Consider the following 24690-nt stretch of genomic DNA (forward strand, 5'->3'; position numbering starts at 1 on the left):
GTATGGATCAATGGAATGAAAGTGCAAGGTCAGTTGGACTCTAGATGTAGTCAGACTTGGGTGCAGACTCCCTTGGCTAGAGCCAAAGGGACCTCCGTGGAGATAGTCTTCCTCCGTTGCATTCATGAGGATGTGAAGGCCTTCCCCAGCAGATGACCATGGTTAACTATGGGGCAATATATTGATGCCCTCCTGGTTGCTCTGTCCTCAACATTGGCCTATCCTGTTATTATTAGTCAGGGTTGGCAGTACTCTCTGGAGATTATCCGTGAGCTAGGAAAACTGAAGATCACCACCACATGGAACTTCCAACCCAGAGACAGGATATTATTGCTTCCCAGCACAGAATCCAAATTGCTAGCCAGGTGGGAAGGCCTTTTTGAAGTGGTTCATCAAGTTGGCTTTGTGGACCAGGTGGAAAGAAACTGGGATCTCCCATGTGAAACTGCTTAAGCCTTGGAAAACCAAAGAGAGAATTTTAATAACTCTTTACCTGCCACACCCAAAGCCCCAAGTGCTTATTCACCAAGAGCCAGTACAAATGGGCACAGAACTCCTACCTGAACAAAGAGACCAGATTTCACACATTGTTCCAGCCTTCCCCAATATATTCTCCTCTGCCTGGACCTGGCTGAAACACCATCACATCGATATGGTCCCAGGACAGTGGATGAGAGAGAACCCTCAGCCCTGACCTTGAAGATGTAGAAGATCATCCAGGAGGAGTTTCAGGCTGTGCTGTATCTAGGGGTAGCTCAGGGATCCCAAAGTGACTAGCAAAGTCTCATCATCCTTGTCCCAGAACCTGATGGTTTTGCCAAGTACCTCACTACCTTAGATTTTACAAAAGGTCTTACACAGATGCCCTTGTCTCCTGAATCATAGGAAAAAATAGCCGTCTTCTCACCCTTTAAGTTCCTCCACTTCTGGACAATACCCTTTGGCTTACATGGAGCAGCCGCAACATTTCAACATTTGATGGACAAGACACTTATGCCTCATCAGCAGTCTGCTGCTGCATATTTGGCTGACATTGTTATGCACAATGCCAACTGGGATGGCTGCTGGTGACAAGTACAAACCATCTTTGGCTGAATCGGTCTTGCGGCCAATTCAGCCAAATGCAAATTGGCAAATTAAGAAGTTATTTACCTGGGTTATAATGTGGGAGGAAGCCAATTTAGGCTGTTAGTTAAAGGGCTGGCATTGTTGGCATGCCCCATTCCTCAAACAAAGAAACAGTTCAGACGCTTCTGTGGGCTAGCCGGCTGTGACAGGTGGCTTATCCTTGGATTCTCCACTATCACGGCCCCTTTAATGGACCTAATAAAAGGTGGTCCAAAGAAGATCCACTAAAGCAACAACTGTGAAAAGGTCTTTAACATCTTGAAAAATTGGATGTGCCAGGAGCAATTCCTCTTCAATGCAGATTTCTCAAAGGAGTTCATTTTACAGATGGACGCCTCCGATGTAGGCCTGGGTGCTGTACTGTTACAGATAGTTAATGGTGTGGCACACCCATTTCTGAACCTAAGAAGGAAGCTGTTCCCCAGGGAGAAGGCCTCTTCCATGATTGAAAAGGAAGTGCTACCAGTCAAATGGGCCATATTTACGGGTAACCCCTTTACCTCATCATGGACCATGCCCACCTCCAGTGGCTAAGCACAGTTAAAGAGATGAATTATGTGATCCATATTATGTGAGGGTACTTATCTCTCCCACCCTATAGTTTTAGGGTACAACATCATGCCAGGGAAAACACAGCAATGTGGACTTCTTTTCACAGGAAGTGGGGGAATCAGCATTGGATGAGGGGGATCCTGAGTTCCTGAGGGGCGGGGTATGTGGTGGGAAAGGTTGCCACTGCAGTCAGGAAGGGGATAAAGAGCTCCTCTGGCCACAAGAGGCCCCAACCTGGTGCACTTCTGAGAGCTGTTGCACCTGGAGAGGGGAGGCTCCTTAAAAGGGGAGTTCAAGCCCAGTGGAGGGTGGCACTAAGAAGGAGGCCGAGCAAAGGGCTGCATATCCAGAAAGCTGCTGAAGAGTCTCTGCCACCTGTACCCTCCAGAAATATAAAGGGACCATTGATACATTGCTTTGGTTTTCATTAGAGCCCAGGGCTCCCAACTACGGCTTCTCAGATACTTAGTGAATTTGAAACCCAGCCTCCTCCACAGAGTCTATTTAACTTTTGCCTTGTGAAGCACAGCAAGTTAGCCCAGGCTAGTTTGGGAGCTGCAGGATTAGTTTTGTTGCCTTCTTTTCATTTTTGCACTGTGATCATGCCTGAAAGTGGGGGAGAGCCCCCTCTGAGACTTACATTCGGGAGACTGCACTCCAAACCGGCTCTACAATGGTGCCTTCAGCCAGAGAGGGACATCTGTGATGAGAGAGACTCCCACCCTCACACTACGGGGGTCCCCTACAAGTCCAGTCAATGACAATCACCCATGTAACACAGCCATCAGATCTGTATGTTGGATTGTAGCCAAGTAGGGTTTTCAAATCCTGCCACAAAATCAGAATTACAGCTTTAATATCATCAGTTCTTTTAACGGCACCGTGTAGTTAAGCTTCTTAAAAATACAGACCCCCTTGGTAATTGTTGGATTTTTGTGAACAGCCGTATGGATTTGATCAGAAGGTTTCGTGGTGGTATTGACCCAGTTCTGTTCTTCCAGTCTGTAGGATTCAGTCAGGAGGATTTCCTTTGGCTGTTCTTTGCTAGCATGGTGACTGACCTGATATGTGAGGGGCTTATATTTTGCCAGCATATTGTCTCATGATTCAATCCTTTCTCCATAGCTCTTTCTTCATATATCAATACTTATGGGCATAAATGCTTTCTTATAACAAAACAATGTGCCAAACACATTTTCATACTGTCATATGTCAGCTAATACTAAAAGACCAATTCAGTATTTAAATTTAATCCTTATGTTTCTCTGTTACTTGTCATAGCTAATCTTACAGTGTTAGATATTGGAAACAAATTTGGTGTAGATAATGTTGATGTAAAAATTAAGTTAAATCCCATTTTAATGTTCAGCCTATAACAGAACTGTTTAATCTATCTGTTATCTGTTAAATTACTTCATGACTGAAAGCACCTGCATTACCAATCAATAATGCAGGAGCTTCTCAGTGGTAATTATTGACCAAATTTCCATTCTTATTCTTAGTGGGCGAAAAAAGCAAACCAAAAAATTGTGTTTTATTCGGGTGCTTGATTTTGCTAATAAATATTTTAATCAGTAATTGAAGCTGAATCAGTATTGAAATGACTGCAACAAAATAATTCGGTAACAAAGCCTGTCTGGTGCCTGGAACCATGCAAGTCCTTGATGTCTTATCCAGAGATGGCTGCCTTGGTTGCACAAGTTATTGCTTCATATATATTCTTCACTATTATTGTTGCGTGAAACAATTGAGGAGTGATCAGAGACCAAAAAGAAGGTATGACCCTTATTAGTGGATTCTCCCTGTCTTAAATGAATGCTATTAACATATAACCTATTCTGCAAATCTGAAAGAAGCACTAGAACACTTAAATGCTCTGTGCTATGGCAATGAGGACCTTATAGAAGTAGACGGAAGAAAGATTATGACACTGGCAATCCATTTCAGGCATGCATTTGGCACCTTGATAGAAACTAAACTGTGTAAAAGGAGTGCTTTCTCAGTACTGAGTCATGAACCTCACCCCCCCGCCCCCCCCCCCCCACACACACACTAGTCAAATGGGATTTGCCTGAATGAAAATGTTGAGGTTTGGCACTAAGGACCTAGCTTTCCATTGGCTCGTGGGAAGGAGGGCACTAGGGTTGTAACAACCCCTGCACACTCCAGAGAGTGGGGACTACAGCTCTGCCTGGTCTTTATATGGACTGTTCCAGGACCAAGACAAAGATTTCTTATGCATTCCCCTTCCCAACATAAAGGTCAGGTAGATTCTGAACCAAAACATGGTGCAGTCAAGTCTGAAGTTCAGTCATTAGAACCCAGAAAGAACCTTTTTGAGTTCAGCTTTGTAACTGCCTCTGATTGTATCACAACTCATAATGAAAATGTTTTTAAAAAAATCCTCAAATTAACAAATATTCATCTTAATGGTGTGCCCCTCCTACAATAACATTATTTCAATGGTCTATTCTATAAAACACATTTCTGTCTCCTAACTCTTGCCTGAAGAGTGTTCTCTGCCAAGTCCCACCCTCACCAGCAATCTACCTTCACTCTAGAGACATCCTCCTACACGCCCAGGCTCCTCAAAACCCAATTGTACCTGTCTCCGTTGGAGGAAATATTTGAACTCATCCCAAACTATTTGGCACATCTCTTTGAAGATGATATTACTGAACACTGAAGCTTTACTTCACTTAAAAGTTTCATAGTTCATACAAAGTTTGATCTCTTTTTCAACATTGGTGCAGTTTTAGAATACTGTTTAGTTTTCTGCCTCTCTCTTCTTTGACACTGTTCTGTAAGTGCTGTTTTGTTAAGAATAATGTTTCTTCTGTCATGGGTATTCTGCTATAGTTGTTCCATCTCCAAATACATTTTTTTCTATATCCACATGTCAATCAACAGCTTGTCTTAGACTAGCAAATGATAGTCAGTAGAACTAAATTAAAGATAACTGTTTTTACGCTGAAACTTAACTGCTGATGCTACAAGAGACAGTGTACAGGGCTGCATCAGAAATGGGGATGTATTCATACTTATATTGCTCACATAAAATACATGCACAGTGTGTCCCAGAATAATGTTCCTTAGAGAGAGCAGCTCATGATATACACTCTATTCAGTAAGTTCATGTTAACAATAAAGGGCAATGATCCAAAGAAAAAGTACAGCAGTAGTGTACTGTCTGTCAAAAATAACAGTAATTAAGTCTGAGTCTTACCACAGACACATGATGGTTCTGCTCAGGCTAGCACACTAATATGATGAGGCCTTGATCTCTTGGGTCTTCTGGACACTGTTGTAATACGAATATCAAATAATCATGGGAACAGGGAATTTGTACCTGTCTAGAAGTCTTTTGCTAAAGAAGAACCATCCATAATATGGGATTTGTGGGTGTTCAGAATCTCGGAAAACCAGACTACTCTCATTTGGGTGCCTAAAAATTGATTTAAAAGTGTAACTTCAGGCTCCCAGGCTTGAAAATTTAGGCCTGTCTCTTTTTTGACCTACCTGAATAAATTGTGACCTAGTCTGAATGACAACCTTAATACTGAAACATAATGATCCTGAAATGGAATTGTCTCATCCAGTGAGAGCATAGGAGTGCTGTAGTTACTGAGGAAAACCATATGGTGTTTTTTCTCACTAATTCAATTCTTCAAACTCTGATCGTAAGTGTCTGATATGCATAATCACTAGATGGTTATTTCTTAACAACATTACAGTAAAACCTTGTAAATTCTGACTGGTTAATAACAGCTAATGGCCAATCAGAGTGGAGGGTTTTGCATAATCTCTGTACTTTTATTTTTTCAAAATGAATGTATCTCTTCTCTGACTAGATGCTATAAGACATGTGCTCTAATTGGCACCTACACTCCGAAATTTCACATTGGTTGCCAAAATGCCATTTCAGCTTCTCAGCTGAAACAGAAACACTCCAAAATTTGCATTGAAGAGCAGAGGGAATAAACCCCCAAGGGAAAAAAAAATGTGGCTGTTGTGTCACTGAAAGGGAAAATGTTTTAAAATCCTTTGACTCATTTTCCTTCTTCGGGCCCCCACCACAGTCCACGGGAGGGTTGCCAGTGTCTCCATGGAGTTGGGGTGGGACCTTGCCTCTTGGGGATGGGTGGGGGAGGACAGAGGCTGAAAGAGCTCCCTCATAACCTTTAGCCCAGTGGTTATGTGTCAGGATGTGGGACTTCTCCCTCTGCTTGACATGGGGCTGTGATGTAAACTTGAGTTCCCTAACCACTAGAGTCATTCTCCCTCACTCTCTGGACCAATGCATATTTCATTCTTTATCCAAAGAGGAACAGCCTCAATAGGAGAGGCTAAGAGAAACCCATATCAGAATATCCCATAGCTCAGTGGCTAGGGCATGCACCTCATCAGGTAGAGGGGGGATGCAAACCAAGGTTTTGCATATCATAGGTGAGTGCTGTAACACTGGGCTAAAGGTTATAAAGGAGGCTGATGCTGCTCCTACCCTGCCATTCTCTGTGGAGTTAGGGATTTTTCGAGAACACTAACTGGATAAAGCCCCATGGGCGAGATAGGCAGGGCACCACCAATCTTTCCCTTTGTGATGCCCACTCCTATGAGACTAAGGGCTAGAGTCACAAAGAAGAGTAGGTGTGGTGCTGCTGAGTGTCACCATGCCTAACTTTTAGGCACCTAGAAAATTACTGAGATTCACAAATCTTGAGTTCGACACCTTTTGCTCCCTATACAATGCATGGGGAGAGCTAGGTGCCTCAGAATGGGATTCAGAAAAGCCAGCATGCTACGTGGCTCCTCGCCTAAACTAGCCAATGGAAGATGCCAAGCTGAGGGGTGTGTGCTAAGCCCCATCCTTTTCTTGCAAATAGGTGCCTAAATCAGGGCTGCAGGGAGACGCCTCCCGCTACTTGGGATTCTCAGCTGGATAACCTCTCTTGGTGTTGGGCACCTACAGGGAGGGAGAGAGAGGGTTGCCGGCCTTCCAGGATTGGCTGTGAGTCTCCTGGAATGGGCATCAATCTCCCGGTGACTATTGAAAGCAATCCAGGAGAGTTTAACAGGATATTTTAAGAAACTGACATTATGTCATGTGGGGGGGAGGGGAGGAATCTCCTGGAATAGCTTCTGTGTGTGTGTGTGAGTGAGAGTGAGAGAGAGAGAATGAACACGAAAGAGAAAATGTCCACAAACCTTTGGTTTAGTGGGAGACACTTGGTTCAAGTCCCCCTTCCCCCCCGAGGTTTGAAAGGATCTGTTGCTCCTTCAGTCTCTCTTGATGCACTGTGGGTAAATAATGAAAGAATCATGGAGGGGGAGGGGAGCATAAGTGAGTACAAGAATGTCTGTAGCCTGGGGGTTAGAGCACTCACCTGAGAGGAGGGAGATCCACATCTGCTCTCGCTGTTCCAATGACTTTTTAAAATTATTTATCCACAGTGGATAAAAGTTCTAAGGGAAGTCATCCACCCGCCCACTCTCTGCTGTTTTGTGTAAACTTCTTGATAGGGGCCCAGTCCAGTAGGGGAACTCTGTGCTCACTTACCAGATTAGCCCTTCCTCGCCTCAGGAAAGTTAGGTGGAGGAATGTGTATTTTACTCCAGCTCATGCTGCTCTGGGGATTAGGCATCCAGATGCCAGGTGTGGGGCTGCAGTGCACGTGCTCAGAGGCAGAAACATAGGTGCCTAAGGAAATTTTACTACAAAAATTTAGACACCAAGTGATTTTAGGCACCTGCTGGAGTCGGTGGCAGCTGACAGTTTTGTGAATCCCAGTGGGGCCATTTCCGATTTGGCACCGAAGGTGGCAGTTAGGAGCCTAAGTCATTTTGTGACTCCAACTCTAAGTCTCACTGAAAGTCAGTGGGATTGAGGGTCCTTGGAGTAGGATTCACAATAGTATTTAGGTGTCTAATGCTCATTGATTACTGTGGCAGATATGTTTGTAAACCCATTTGTGAATCCCACCCTTAGTGCCTAGGTCACTTTTGAAAAGGTGATTTAGGCGCCTAAATCAGGTAGCCATCTTGGAAAATGTAACCCATCCTCCCATTATCAGTCTTGTGTATTTAGAAGAATGAATACTTGCTGTGGCCATTAATCCGGTTGATTTGGAGAACGTATGCCAACAATCCAGCCCCTGTTATATATCTGATTAGTGATCTACAGTATCATTTGAAAATATATGACAAATTCCAGAATATCAAACAGGGCTTGGCACATGAGACGCCAACACAATGATGCAGTATCAACAGGAAACACTACGTCAATTAAATCAGCAAAAACTAATGGGTCTAGTTAGTTTATTATGATTTCCAGTATGCGTAATTTCTAGCTGTCAGGTATTGTTGCTCTGGACTTGCACTGGGAGTAGAATAGGTACAGAGTTTAAGCACAGGCAGTGTAAAACCTTAATAGTAGTTTAGTAATAACAAAAATGCATTTGCCAACTGTTGTATTAAAAACATGCTAAAAGAGTTGATACCAAACATATGGTCCTTCTTGGTCTGTGAAAAATGAGCAGCTGTTCCAAATTGTTCAAGCTGTGATCTTGAAGGATGATAAAAAGTGATGTAGAAACAGCAGTGTGAAAATCCATCTGCTCTCAAAGCCAAAGGCACAGAAATGGAAGAGACAGGACAAGAGCTAGATCAAAGGTGAGAAATATATCTTAGAGCTGGAAACACACATACACAGGTCTGCATCCACACACGTACACATGCACACTCTTGCACAGACTTATACCTACAGACATACACATTCAGCTCTGAGGTGCAGCTCCTCAAAGTTACTTAGGTGCCTAATGCCCATTGATTTCAGTGGGAGTTAGATGCTCAAATCCCTTTGAAGACCAGGCCTTAGGGCTTCATTTTTCACTCAGGGGAGTGTAATTCTAAATTGCAACTAAAAACCCGCAGCTGGCCCGTGCTAACTGACGTGAGCTTACAGGACATGGGCCAAGGAGCTGTTTAATTGCAGTGTACTGAAACTTTTTGATCTTTATCTGTCATTATCTCCAGATCCTTATTTTGCTCAGTATTTTGTACCATATGATTATTTAGGGCAGAAGCCCTTTTCTTATTTTGTGTCCCTAATCTCATTATTTTATGTTTCTCTACACTTAATTTCATAAGGCACCTACCTTCCTCTGGGTCCATTCTAGTTGAGTTGTTCTTTTTTTCCCTTCTTCTTTCTATTGATTGCCCCTTCCTAGTATGTAGCATCCGCAAATTTCATTACCCTAGCGTTCCTAGGTCAAATCAAAACCTAATACAGAGTTAAATGGTGTTGTAGTAGATGCATCCTTTCAGAACACATTGGTACTCTTCACATGTGCCTTTTCCCTTTGCTGTCACAGCAAGTCTTTATCAATTTATATAGGTCTGCATCTGCAGCACATTTAATGACCTTGTGGAGTAAATTTCAGTGTTGCACTATATAGTAAGCTTTTGTTGATAGTTTCTCACTTACAACTCTTTTTGTTACTTGCTCCAAGACTCATTAGCTATTATTTTTGAATTATTGCCAGTTACCTTTATTTAAACCTTTGACGATTTAAGATATATAGTTTGGGTTGGTTTCTTCTGTGACACCAGTAGAAATCAGAAATAACTGCACTCAAATAAGTGGAGGTGTACACAACGTAAAGCTAGGATAAGACGGGAAAGAGGCCGTTATGTGCATGTGTGTGTAATATACTGATGGGAAACAGGACAGTGTGTGATATACTGATAGTATACTGTAGTATACAGATTTTATCAGTATGAGTTTGGAATGGCAACATTATTCATGCCTATGTCTTCTGTCAGTTATTTACTTCTGCCATCTCTTTAAACTCTTATGGTCTCTTTCATTGACCTCTTACTTCATTATGTGTTCTAAATATATTGCATGTTTTATCTTATTCATTGCAGGGAGGTACTGACTTTATGTACCTTTCATGACTTATTTCTCCATCCAACGTATATTGATAGATGAAAGGTATGATTGTTTAACATTCATTAATTTGTCTTTAAACATTTGGAAAAGATAGATAACCTTTGCTCTTCATTTATCTTTCCAAATCTGAAGGGATTGTTTATTTTGCCTTCTTGCTAACCCTCAAGATAAATAAATTAACTACATTGTTCCTGGTGTCATGTTGGAGTTTAAAATCTACTTTGAAATCAAGAGACTGGAGTTAACTATTATATGAAAGTTTTCTTGGAGTAGGAGGAGGGGAAAACTTCATGGAAGCAACTATTTTCATGTAATAATTAAGAGTCATTTAATAGTCTCATGGGGCCATACCCTCAGCTGGTATAAACCACTATGCTGATTTAAACCAGCAGAGGATCTGACACATGAACTCTTTCCCTCCATTCATTATTAGTTTATTCTGAATCAAAACTGAATTATACATTTCCATAGTCAGAGGGGGCATATGAATAAAAAGGAGCACATATTTAATTTTAAATGCCTTATTCCCTGCTGTTGGTCTTCACAGTGCATCCTGTCTTTCTGTGTCTGTCTTTTAGATAGTCCCTGCCCCAAACTGCTAACAGTCTTCATATCCTGACTTGTACAGAACTGAGCACATTGTACCAGATTTTCAAAAGTACTTCATATTGGCCTAATTCTGCTTCCTTTGAAATCAATGAGAGTTTATCATCGACTTAAATGGGAGTAGATCTAGCCAGTGCTAAGAGCTTTAGGACATCATTCCTATTGCCAGCACTTAACAAATAATAATAATAATAAATAAGAACAATCAGATTATGATGAATTTTAATACTTTCATGCTTTGTGGCACTGGAATCTTAAGTCTCCTGTGACACTGACCTAAAGCAATGTAAACATGCACTGCAGAACAAGAAGATTCCATTGTAACAGTTTCTGGCTGATTTCTTTGATCAGTGTGTCTACATAGAGAATGCAATAATACAAAAGCCCAAATCTCCATTCCTACAAACTCTACTTCAGTACATTTGAGTGCATGAAACCTGAAGGTACGAGGAAGGTTGTGTTCAACAGGTGGCTCCTGTATGCCTGTTAGTGTTAGAATTTTTAAAGTAATGACATGGCAGCCTTCACTAAATCTCCTGTGGTCACCATAAGACTGCTTATAATCATTGATACAGATGGTCTGAAATCTAGGCACTTGGTTGTGTTGTAAGGATTAAATGTCTGTCCAGTGACCTGTCACACTTTACAAGGGATAGAATCCGTAAGCTGACATTGTACAGGTAAATGTCAATACATCCAAACATCTAATGTGCAGTTGAATTGGGTGGGAGGGATAGCTCAGTGGTTTGAGCATTGGCCTGCTAAACCCAGGGTTGTGAGTTCAATCCTTGAGGGGGGCAAAAATTGGGGATTGGTCCTGCTTTGAGCAGGGGGTTGGACTAGATAACATCCTAAGGTCCCTTCCAACCCTGATATTCTATGATTCTATGAATTATATTATTTCAAATGAGCATTGCCAAATTCCATGGCCTTTTAAAAGGTTCCTCTTAAGCAAATTAAAAGTCATCTGTGGACGAAGAATTTATTGGGCCATGTTTTTTAAAACACCCTCCATTTTTGTGCCTATAATTGATTGTGGATGCAAAATTTGAGGTTGAATCATTGTGTGATGGGGGTGATACATTTTCTTAATTTATAAATTGGAGATCAGCAGTGGTGCTCTGCTCAGCCATCAGATAACCCCTACGTTTTCAAACCCTGGATCTTTGACTTTGCTTTCTGCCTTTCCCATTTGCTGTTGTGGGGTTTGGTGGTTAAATCATTTTTGTACTTTTTTTAAAAAAATGTTCGCCTCTATTCACATTTTCAGTGCTAGGGCTGTGACTTGAAATTTAAATGTAACCTCCAACTTTCCAAGTAAAGTTAATTGTGTATATATTAGTGAGTTGTATTGATTTATCCACTGGCTTTACCCCATGGCTTAGGCTGGAGGAGAATCTGTATGGACCTTCTGTGCCCTGCTTCAAGCTTAGAGAATAGGATTTGAATGTATAAAATATAGATACAGGTGCCCATCCTATGTTCTGAGCACCTCTCCTATAACTTAAATCTCACAAAATAATACCAGTAGAAAATGACTGCCCATGAATATAACCACTCCAACTCCTACCCCACCACTTTCTCAATAGTCTGCAAAAAGCTGGGCTTTCATATCTCTGTCCTTAGTCATTTCCTCTCAAAAAATACGCTCCTTATCCTTTTTGAAATTTGCTATAAACAATCTACATATCTTATCTTTAACCATATTACTGGCCCAAAACTTGAGGTCTTTACTCAGCTTAACTGAAAAACAAACAACTGAGAAAAGACCTCAGGATTTGAATGAGTAAAAAAGAAAGCTAAATGATACATAAGAACAGCCATACTGGGTCAGATCAGTGGTCCATCTAGCCCAGTGTCCTGTCTTCCGACAGTGAAAGTGGTACTTAGCTTCTCAAATTGTCCAACTGAAATCAGTGGGACTACTAATGGAGTAAAGTACTATTCTGCATGACTAAGGATGGCAGATTCTGGCCCTAAGTAATGAGACAATAAATCATGTTGGCTTACCCAGCAAAAATGAGAACACATAATTTGTTCAGCTGCTGCAAGATCATTACTTGCCCTTGGTGACCTGCATGTGCTAATTGCCTAGATGAGCAACAGAGAGAGTGTAGAGCAGCCTTCATAGGCTGCTGTTCCCCATTCTGCATATATATGGAATGGGCCAACCCTTGACTCCTTGCAACTCCCAATGCCCCAGCCCGGACAACTCAGCTAGTGTAGAGGAGGAAATAATGTGCCTGAAAAGGGCTGGTGCAGATCGCTTCTGCCCCAGAGTAAGGAAAGAACCAATGACCAAATTGCAAGTCTCAGAGTCACAAATTGTTCTCTGGCCTACTCCTAGGTCAGCTCACCTTATCCACTGCCCCTTATCCAAAGTAAATTGTATTGTTACAATCTAGTCCTCTAGGTTTATGGAAAATCACACTCTACTCTTGTCATGTATTTCCCAAATCAAATTTTCCTCTTAAAATAGGTCTCCTTTGCCAAATCTGTGCATGAGATTTACAAGAATACAACAATGCTCCTACTCCCCAAGATTTAAAAATGACAAGACCGGACAAACAAACAATATTCACAGACTTTTAAGTGCATTGGAGGGACCTAATTTATAGGGTCCTTCAAACTGTCCATAGTTCTTAAGAACATAAGAACAGCCATACTGGGTCAGACCAAAGGTCCATCAAACCCAGTATCCTGTCCTCTGACAGTGGCCAATGTCAAGTGCCCCAGAGGGAATAAACAGAACAAGTAATCATCAAGTGATCCATCCCCTCTCCCCGTTCTCAGCTTCTGGCAAACAGAGGCTGGGGACACCATTCCCGTCCATGCTGGCTAATAGCCATTGATGGACCTATCTTCCATGAATCTATCTAGCTCCCTTTTGAACCCCGTTATAGTATTAGCCTTCACAACACCCTCTGGCAAGGAGTTCCAGAGGTTGACAGTGTGTTGCGTGAAAAAATACTTTCTTGTGTTTGTTTTAAACCCACTACCTATTAATTTCATTTGGTAAAGAATACTTCTTTATTTACTTACTCTATACCACTCATGATTTTATAGATCTCTATCATATCCCTCCTTAGTCGCCTCTTTTCCAAGCTGAAAAGTCCCAGTCTTATTAATCTCTCCTCATACGGAAGCCGTTCTATACCCCTAATCATTTTTGTTGCCCTTTTCTGAACCTTTTCCAATTCCGATATATGTTTTTTGAGATGGGCCAACCACATCTGCACACAGTATTCAAGGTGTGGGCATACCATTGATTTATATAGAGGCAATATGATATTTTCTGTCTTATTATCTATCCCTTTCTTGATGATTTCCAACATTCTGTTCGCTTTTTTGACTGCCACTGCAAATTGAGTGGATGATTTCAGAGAACTATCCACAATGACTCCAAGATCTCTTTCTTGAGTGGTAACAGCTAATTTAGACCCCATCATTGTATATGTATAGTTAGGATTATGTTTTCTAATGTGCATTACTTTGCATTTGTCAACATTAAATTTCATCTGCCATTTTGTTGCCCAGTTACCCAGTTTTGTGAGATCCTTTTGTAGATCTTCGCAGTCTGTTGTGACTTAACTATCTTGACTAGTTTTGTATCATCTGCAAATTTGGCCACCTCACTGTTTACCCCTTTTTCCACATCGTTTATGAATATGTTAAATAGGACTGAGTCCAGTACAGGTCCCTGAGGGACACCACTATTAACCTCTCTCCATTCTGAAAACTGACCATTTATTCCTACCCTTTGTTTCCTATCTTTTAACCAGTTACCAATCCATGAGAGACCCATCCCTCTTATCCCATGACTGCTTATTTTGCTTAAGAGCCTTTGGTGAGGGACCTTGTCAAGGCTTTCTGAAAATCTAAATACACTATATCCACTGGATCTCCTTTGTCTGCATGCTTGTTGACCCCCCTCAAAGAATTATAGTAGATTGGTGAGGCGTGATTTCCCTTTACAAAAACCATATTGGCTCTTCCCCAACAAATTATGTTCATCTATGTGTCTGACAATTTTGTTCTTTACTATAGTTTCAATCAATTTGCCTGGTACTGAAGTGAGGTGTACTGGCCTGTAGTTGCCAGGGTCACCTCTGGAGCCCTTTTTAAAAATTGGCATCACATTCAGTCATTTGGTACAGAAGCTGATTTAAATGATAGGTTACAGATGACAGTTAGTAGTCCTCCAATTTCACATTTGAGTTCCTTCAGAACTCTTGGGGGAATACCATCAAGTCCTGGAGACTTATTGCTGTTTAGTTTATCAATTTGTTCCAAAACCTCCTCTAATGACACCTCAATTTGGGACAGTTCCTCAGATCTGTCACCCAAAAAGAATAACTCAAGTTTGGGAATCTCCCTCACATCCTCAACAGTGAAGACCGATAAAAAGAATTCTTTTAATTTCTCCACAATAGCCTTATCATCTTTGAGTGCTCCTTTAGCATCTCAGTCATCCAGTGGCCCCACTGGTTGTTTAGCAGGCTTTCTGCTTCTGAAGTATTTAAAAAAATTTTTTTTGCTATTGCTTTTCACACAATAGAACTGTCATAAATATAAAGGGAAGGGTAAACACCTTTAAAATCCCTCCTGGCCAGAGAAAAAATCCTTTCATCTGTAAAGGGTTAAGAAGCTAGGATAACCTTGCTGGCACCTGACCAAAATGACCAATGAGAAGACAAGATACTTTCAAAAGCTGGGAGGAGGGAGAAAAACAAAGTGTCTGTGTCTGTCTGTGTAATGCTTTTGCCGGGGACAGAACAGGAATAGAGTCTTAGAATTTAGTAAGTAATCTAGCTAGATATGCATTAGATTATGATTTCTTTAAATGGATGAGAAATTAAGCTGTGCTGAATAGAATGGATATTCCTGTCTGTGTGTCTTTTTGTAACTTAAGGTTTTGCCTAGAGGGATTCTCTATGTTTTGAATCTAATTACTCTGTAAGGTATTTACCATCCTGATTTTACAGAGGTGATTCCTTTTTACTTTTTACTTCTATTAAAATCCTTCTTTTCAGAAACTGAATGCTTTCTCATTGTTCTTAAGATCTAAGGGTTTGGGTCTGTGGTCACCTATGCAAATTGGTGAGGATTTTTATCAAACCTTCCCCAGGAAGTGGGGTGCAAAGGTTGGGAGGATTTTGGGGGGAAAGACGTTTCCAAACAACGCTTTCCTAATAAAATAAACCCAGATAAACGTTTGGTGGTGGCAGTGGAAGTCCAAGGGCAAAGGGTAAAATAGTTTGTACCTTGGGGAAGTTTTAACCTAAGCTGGTAAAAGTAAGTTTAGGAGGTTTTCATGCAGGTCCCCACATCTGTACCCTAGAGTTCAGAGTGGGGAAGGAACCTTGACAAGAACAATTAGGGCCTTTGCTCCTGATTCACAAACACAGTTAACTGGCTGCAAAGCCAGGAGAAGAGTAAACAAAGAAAGAAATATGTACGGTTGTGGCACCCTGCAATTCATTGCTACTATTCACTGATATACAACAATGTTCCTCACACTTTAAGCCCAAAAGAGAACAGCATTATTCATAAAATCATAGAACTATAAGACTGGAAGGGACCTCAAGAGGTCTTCTAGTCCTGTCCCCTGCACTCAAGGCAGGACTAATGGCTTGTCTACACTGGCACTTTACATCGCTGCAACTTTCTCGCTCAGGAGTGTGAAAAAACACACCCCTGAGCGCAGCAAGTTTCAGGGCTGTAAAGCACCAGTGTAGACAGTGCACCAGCATTGGGAGCTGTGCTCCCAGTGCTGGGAACTATGCCCCTCGTGGGGGTGGTTTTTTAGAGCATTGGGAGAGCTCTCCCAGGGCTCTGCCCCCACTACACAAGCCATGTTCAAGCACTGTCGCAGCAGCACTTGAATGTTGCCAATGTAGACTAGCCCTAAGTATTATCTAACATCCCTGAGAGGTATTTGTCTAACCTGCTTTTAAAAATCTCCAATGACGGAGATTCCACAAGCTCCCTTGGCAATTTATTCCAGTGCTTAACCACCCTGACAGTTAGGAAGTTATTCCTAATGTCCAATCTAAGCTGCCTATGATGCATTTAAGGCCATTGCTTAACAATTTTTCTCCCTCCTTCTTAGTTCAACTTTTTATGTACTTGAAAATTGTTATCAAGTCCCCCCTGAGCATTCTCTTCTCCAGACTAAACAAACCCAAATTTTTCAGTCTTCCCTCACAGATCATGCTTTCTATACATTTAATAATTTTGGTTGCTCTTCTCAGGACTTTCTCCCATTTGTCCACGTTTCCTGAAATGTGGCACCCAGAACTGGACACAATACTCCAGTTGAGGCCTAATCAGCGCAGAGTAGAGAGGAAGAATCATTTCTTGTATCTTGCTTACAACACTCCTGCTAATACCTCCCAGAATTATGTTTGCTTTTTTTGCATCCATGTTACCCTGTTGTCTTATACTTAGCTTGTGATCCACTATGACTCCCAGATCCCTATCTGCAGTACTCCTTCCTAGGCAGTCATTTCCCACTTTGTATGTGTGCAACTTATCGTTCCTTCCTAAGTGGAGTACTTTGTATTTGTCCTTATTGAAGTTAATCCTATTTACTTCAGACCATTTCTCCAGTTTGTCCAGATCATTTTGAGTTTTAATCCTATTCTCCAAAACACTTGCAACCCCTCCCATCTTGGTATTGTCCGCAAACTTTATAAGTGTATTCACTATGCCATTATCTAAATCATTGATGAAGACCAGACCCAGAAATGATCCCTGTGGGACCTCACTTGATAGGCCCTTCCAATTTGACTGTGGATAATTACTCTCTGGGAACGGTTTTCAAACCAGTTATGCACCCACCTTACAGTAGCTCCATCTAGGTTGTACTTTGCTGGTTTGCTTATGAGAAGGTCATGTGAGACAGTATCAAAAGCCTTATTAAAGTCAAGATATACCGTATATACTGCTTCCCCCTATCCACAAGGCTTCTTACCCTGTCAAAGAAAGCTATTAGGTTGGTTTGACATGATTTGTTCTTGACAAATCCATGCTGACTGTTACTTACCACCATATTATCTTCTAGGTGTCTGCAAATTGATTGCTTAATTATTTGCTCCATTTTCTTTCTGGGTACTGAAGTTATTCTGACTGGTCTGTAATTCCCCGGGTTCTCTTTATTCCCCTTTTTTATAGATTGGCACTGTATTTGCCCTTTCCCAGTCCTCTGGAATCTCTCCCGTCTTCCATGATTTTTCAAAGATAATCACTAATGGCTCAGATATCTCCCCGGTCAGCTCCTTGAGTACTCTAGGATGTATTTCATCAGGCCTTGGTGACTTGAAGACATCTAACTTGTCTAAGTCATTTTTAACTTGTTCTTTCCCTATTTTAGCCTCTGATCCTACCTCATTTTCACTGGGATTCGTTATGTTAGATGTCCAATTGCTACTAAATTTTTTTGACAGGTTTCAGAGTAACAGCCGTGTTAGTCTGTATTCGCAAAAAGAAAAGGAGTACTTGTGGCACTTTAGAGACTAACCAATTTATTTGAGCATAAGCTTTTGTGAGCTACATCTCACTCATCCGATGAAGTGAGCTGTAGCTCACGAAAGCTTATGCTCAAATAAATTAGTTAGTCTCTAAAGTGCCACAAGTACTCCTTTAAATTTTTTTGGTGAAAACTGAACCAAAAAAGTCACTTGGCACTTCTGCCACTTCCACATTTTCTGTTATTGTTTCCCTCCTCCCCCTTTGAGTAATGGGCTTACCCTGTGCTTGGTCTTTCCCTTGAGTCTAATGTATTTGTAGAATGTTTTCGTCACCCTTTATGTCTCTAGCTAGTTTAATCTCATTTTGTGCCTTGGCTTTTCTATTTTTTTCCCCTACATACTTGTGTTATTTGTTTATATTCATGTTTTGTAATTTGATGTAGTTTCCTCTTTTTGTAGGATTCTTTTTTGAGTTTCAGATCATTTTAAGATCTCTTGGTTAAGCCAGGGTGGTCTATTTCCTATGCAGTGGGATAGTTTGCTCTTGTGCCCTTAATAATATCTCTTTGAAAAACTGCCAACTCTCTTGAACTGTTTTTCCCCTTAGACATGCTTTCCAAGGGATCTTACCTACCAAGTCCTTGAGTTTGCTGAAGTCTGCCTTCTTGAAATCCATTGTCTTTATTCTGCTATTTTCCCTCCTACCATTCCTTAGAATCATGAACTCTATCATTTCATGATCACTTTCACCCATGCTGCCTTCCAAACTGCCTTTCAAATTCTCAACCACTTTGTCAAAATCAAATCTAGAACAGACTCTCCCTTAGTGTCTTTCTCCACCTTCTGAAATAAAAATGGTCTCCAATACATTCCAAGAACTTTTTGGATAATCTGTGCCCTGCTGTGTTATTTTCCCAACAGATATCTGGGTAGCTGAAGTCCCCCATCACCACCAAGTCCCGTGCTTTGGATTATTTTGTTAGTTGCTTATAAAAAGCCTCATCCACCACCTCTTCCTGGTTAGGTGGTCAGTAGTAGACCCTTACCAAGACATCACCCTTGTTTTTTACCCCTTTTATCCTTACCCAGGGACTTTCAACAAGTCTGTCTCCTATTTCCATCTCAACCTCAGCCCAAGTCCTTCCTGAGCAAGCTGTATCCTTCTGTACCAATATTCCCACTGTGATGCCAACTGTGTCATAGTTGTGTTTTATTAACTAGCTTTTCTAGTTCTTCCTGCTTATTCCCCATACTTCTCACATTAGTATACAGACATCTAAAATACTGATTTGATTTCCCCCCATGTTCTCTATTGTCTCTGCCTTATCCCTGCTACAACGGCCCATGCTCCCCCCAGATTCCAACTCTTAATGATGATAAGAGACAGTTCATCAGCACAGTGACTTTCATAAGAACATGGCCAAATCTTCATTTGTCATGTTAGCCAGCATTTGAGGCAGAGGTCCGAAAAGTAGCAGGCTAGAAAGCTATAAGAAGTCAAAAATCCAAGGCTTTTTTAATCAGCTCCTGCAGTTACTGAGCATAATCCACAAATGGCCTTAGATGGCTCATTATACTGTGAAAAAGCAAAGCAAACATAGGAAGCAATGCAAATTATCAGGAGGAGATGATGCCAAATTAGTAGTAAGGTTCTCCTTGCTCTTTAGCTAAGAGAAAATGATCTGTATGGCAGCAGTGTGATAACTCAGACAAGGACTGATCTTAAAGAGACGTAGTACATACTCTTCCATCAAAAGTCTATTTAGAGTAATTTAGAATATAGAGACAAGTAACCCTCAAGTTTTACTAAAAAAGAAAATCCCTCGATGGCAGGTGACTTGTCCTTTGCATCTAATTTCTCTCAAAAGGGAAAATAAGGGGAACAGGGATATTTAAATAAAACAATAGTAGGTACTGGCAATGAAGCCAAATAACTGCTCCAAAACATATATCATTTGCCATTAACAGCCAGTGGTCCCTTTGCTAACAGTATCAGACAGTGGTACTTGAGTTACCACACTATTTTCCAGGCCTCAGAACAGGAAATAACTTTCATCTATCAGACATAACTATGAAGTAGCTGTTGGTAAATGTTGCCTCTTGAATGGTGAGACATTGGTATACTGACTCTCAATTTGATCTGAAATAAAATAAAGTCAATAAAACCACAGAAAATGAAATTAGATTATAAGAGCCCAGTTCAATGCTCATTTAAGTGAATGTGAAATTTGCAGTTGACTTCAATGGTACTTAACAAGGGTTGTGGTGGATTCCTCATCCCTGGAAATCTTTAAATCAAGTTTGGATGTTTTTCTAAAAGATATACAGCTATTAGCCTTGAAACAGGAATTAATTCATAGAAAGTCCTATTTCCACATGCTATGCAGGAGATAAGATTAGATGGATACAATGGTCCTTTCAGGCCTTAAAAATCTATGAATCCACACAAACTTTCTAAGACTTTTTGTATCCAGTTCTCTTCCGTGTATAATAGACAAAGAAACAAACTCTACTTTTTAGAAAGATTCTGTCCAATGATCCATCACATCACGGCAGTAGGTGAATATTAGTGACGTTTGTGATGCTCACTCTGAACCTCTCAAAAGACTCTACTGCCACAATCTCTATATCCTGGATTTCAGCGACTGTCGCTCAGAGTTAGAATTACTCTAATTAGAATGGCACCTGGTAAGAGCACTCGGAATATTTCACTGACATAGTTTTATAGGTTCATCATGTTTTCGGCAGAACACCACACTAATAACCATAACAAAGATGTAGTACAGTAGGAATATTTAAATGAACAAATATATAAAATGGATGATCTCCAAAAGGATACTGAGCACTTTCCAGACAATGTCTGTAACAGTCTTGCAGAAATTATAAAAATGCTTATGTTGGCTTTTCTGCATGGGAGTCTATTAACCTGTAATAATTTGTGAATAGGTATATATAGTACTTTATCCTTTTAATATCTACATAGTTGCAACGTGTTATGTCATTTGACAGAGAGGAAAATTTACATACATATTATATTACATATAAGAGGACATTCTCCTATCCATGACTGTATCCTTTCTTACTTCATTTTCTTCCCTCTCAATGTTAAAATCTGGCATGGAGATTACCTGCACATCTCCCAACCATCTCCCCCAAATTCCTAGTTTAAAGCTCTCTTAATCAGTTGTGCCAGCCTCCATCCTAGAAGTCTATTTCCCTCCCTACTCAGGTGAAGTCCATCCCAAGAGAACAGTCCTCTGTCCATGAATGCTTCCCAGTGGCTGTACATCCCAAAGCCCTCCTTATAGCACCACTGCCTGAGCCATCTGTTGATAGTCAGAATCTTGCCACACATTTGTTGCCCTTCTCTAGGAACAGGCAGAATCCCACTGAAGATCACCTGAGCCTCGATTTCCTTAAGTTTCTTCCCCAGCCTGGCATAGTCTCCTTTGATACGATCCAGCAAGAATCTAGCCATATCGTTTGTTCCCACATGAAGGACAATCAGTGGATTCTTTCCCGCTCCTGTTAGGATCCTCTTCAGCCTCAGGTCTGCATCCCGTATCTTAGTACCTGGCAGATAGCACACCCTTCTGTTCTCTGGATCAGGCCTTGGTTACAGGCCTGTCTATTCTTCTCAGTAAGGAATGCCCAATCACGTAGACCTGCCTTTTCCTGGTGATCGTTTGATACTCCGGTCTATCCCGTGTTTCCTCTGGCTGCAAGTCCTCTCGATTCCTATGATTCCTTGCAATCCTCTGCACCCCATCCCATATCCTCGTGGGGCTCATATTTGGTGGTGTTATCTCCATTGACTCTTCCGCTCTTCCTACAGGACTAGCTGCTCTTCTCTTCTTCCTTGCCCTCTCACCTTCAGTGACCACCTGCTGTGCCCCTTCTTCATTTTCCAACTCCACAAACCTGTTCCTGAGCTCTATTTCTCCTTCACTAGCCCATCTTTTCCTCTGCCTGATTCTCTTAGTCACATACTTCCACTGTCCACTTTCCTCATCCAGCAGTCTCCCCTCAGAGTTCTTTGGTCCTGCTTCCATCTGGAAGTCTGAGCTTTTCTCTTCAGCCTCCTCATGTCTTTGCTTCATCATCTGCTCAAACCCCCTTCTAAACTCAACCAGAGTCTCCACCTGCATCTCCAATCCTCAGATCTTTTCTTCCATCAACTCTATCAGGTGGCGCTTCATGCAGACAAAACGTTCCCCTCTATTCGACATTGGTGAGGCCTCATCTGGAGTACTGTGTCCAGTTTTGGGCCCCACACTTCAAGAAGGATGTGGATAAATTGGAGAGAGTCCAGCGAAGGGCAACAAAAATGATTAGGGGACTGGAACACATGAGTTATGAGGAGAGGCTGAGGGAGCTGGGATTGTTTAGCCTGCAGAAGAGAAGAATGAGGGGGGATTTGATAGCTGCTTTCAACTACCTGAAAGGGGGTTCCAAAGAGGATGGCTCTAGACTGTTCTCAATGGTAGCAGATGACAGAACGAGGAGTAATGGTCTCAAGTTGCAGTGGGGGAGGTTTAGATTGGATATTAGGAAAAACTTTTTCACTAAGAGGGTGGTGAAACACTGGAATGCGTTACCTAGGGAGGTGGTAGAATCTCCTTCCTTAGAGGTTTTTAAGGTCAGGCTTGACAAAGCCCTGGCTGGGATGATTTAACTGGGAATTGGTCCTGCTTTGAGCAGGGGGTTGGACTAGATGACCTTCTGGGGTCCCTTCCAACCCTGATATTCTATGATTCTATGATTCTTTTCAGGTACCCCCTCCAGGATCATGTACATGCCACAGCTTCTACATCCAGCCATCTTCATTGTGCCTTCCACTGCTTGGGTCACTACCATTGCTGCCTCTGTGTCTGTCATCGCCTTCTCACCTAAGTCCTTCTCCTCCAACAGAACTCCCACTCAAACTCCACTTGGTTCAGCAGCTTGCACCACAAGCATGATTAAGTAATGAGCATTTGACCATGTGAGAAGCAAAGTACCTGTTTTTTTCTGATGTGTCACATTTATATTAAGTTGTTACATTACACTCTACTATAAGTTGATATGATAAAGTGCAATATTATTATTAATGAATGGGAGATAGAGAAGATATATTATACATTAAAGGATATGTAACCTTTTGGCTGTTAGTGTGATGGGAACGATTGCCTTTAGGTGTGGAGGCAGTGGCATTGTCTGGCTGCATCTTTCTGTTTAGGATAACTTTTCTGTAGATACTTAAGAGGAAAACATATAACTAAATCTATAAGCTGTGCAGGGGTAGAATGATCCATTTAACTGGCTCATTCATAAGTATTAGTGATACCTAACATTTGTCATTATAATTTTTGGCAAGGGACACTTGGGTATTATCAAACATCAAGGAGATGGGTTTTTTTCGAATTGTGTATCTCTGTGAGATCAGCAAAGATCCCATAACCACATCAGATAACATTATCTGTGTCTGAGTAGAGATTTAATTTCAATATATCACAAGCCATTCACCACAACCTTATCATTCCAGTATGTCACACACATTTTTTGTCTGTGATTTTTTTAAAATTTTCCCTGAAGTCTCATCTCCTCAGTTTACTGCTATGGGCTGCTAGCTTGGACAAAGCACTTTCTCACTCAGACAGTAGTGTAAAAGAGAGACTCAAGGAGGAGAATATTCATCACAGACATTATTACTCTCTACAAGTATTCTGTTATGCTCTACAAGTGTTATTATTGTAGCATCAACCAGAATTGAGACAGAGGACATGCTGTTCCTGCTGCCACTATGTGTCCTCTGTCATTGATATGCTGACTAGAGAAAAGCCTACTAAAAAGAGCATAAGGCCAGTGTTAGTATCCTGCTTGATAATAGTACTGATGCTTCAGAAACAAAGGACTCTCTTCCTGGTTAAAGTAAGCAACAGTAGCATGGATACCAAAATCTACACAACTGTGGGGTTTTACATGCACTCTCTGATCACTTCGCTATCCCAGTTAGTCTACTTCAGCTGTGAGGAAGGGGGAAGGTTCTAGCTGAAAGTCATGCTATTCTATTGTTCAGCACTTGGGAGGGACTTTCACCAAAAACAACTGCACCGGTAACACCAAACCTGACTGCTATTGACCAGCTGAAAAATAATGCACACAGTCTGGCCCTAAATTAGAAGGTATGGCAAACCACTGGCCAAGCAGAAATAAAGTACAGAGACAGAGAGAGAGAGAAGAAACATGCACAAGAAATAACAACGTAAGATTCAGCTTGGGGAAATGCAAGCAAGTTCATGGTAGGCAATAATAATTTGAAGCACAAAGACTCAGTCTAAGGGAGAAACCTGGGAATTAGTACTACTGAGAGAGCGCTAGGGGTGCTAATGCGGTGCATATTCAACACGCCTTTGCATTGTGGTATTTCTGCAAAAAAAAGTAGCCCATGCTATTTTGGGCTGCCTACTCAAAGGCATCACATCACAAAGCAAGGAGATCTAGTCCTTCTCTGCACAGGTCTGGTGTGACTGCCCCTGGAAAACTGAAGGCAATTTTGGGCATTGATTGCCAAACAATAATGGCAATTTGAAGGGAATTGAGAAAAGAGCAACATAATTGATCAAAGGGCTGAGTTGATTGATTTATGAGGTTTAAAACAACTAAATATGTTAGCTGCTGATTGGCTGAGTAATAACTACAGTAGTGGTCATGGTGAGGTAGAAGGAAAGAGGTAGAATATCATAGGCTAACAAATAACAAATAGTTGGAGATTACAAACATCAAGAAGGAAAACAATGTATTCAGTGTGATTCACAGGTGTTTATTGTATTTGTAGGCCATGGAAAACTTCCCAGGGAAGCAGAAAACTGCAGTTTCTTGGCACTTTTAAAACTAGGCTAGTCAAATAACTAGAAAATATAGAGACAGCAATCTTGCATTTGCAGGGAGATAGAGTGGCTGATCTTTATTTTTTTTTTCCATCTCTAACTTCTATTATTC

Source organism: Caretta caretta, chromosome 1 (genome assembly GCF_965140235.1).
Source record: "Caretta caretta isolate rCarCar2 chromosome 1, rCarCar1.hap1, whole genome shotgun sequence".
In the NCBI taxonomy this organism is placed as follows: Eukaryota; Metazoa; Chordata; order Testudines; family Cheloniidae; genus Caretta; species Caretta caretta.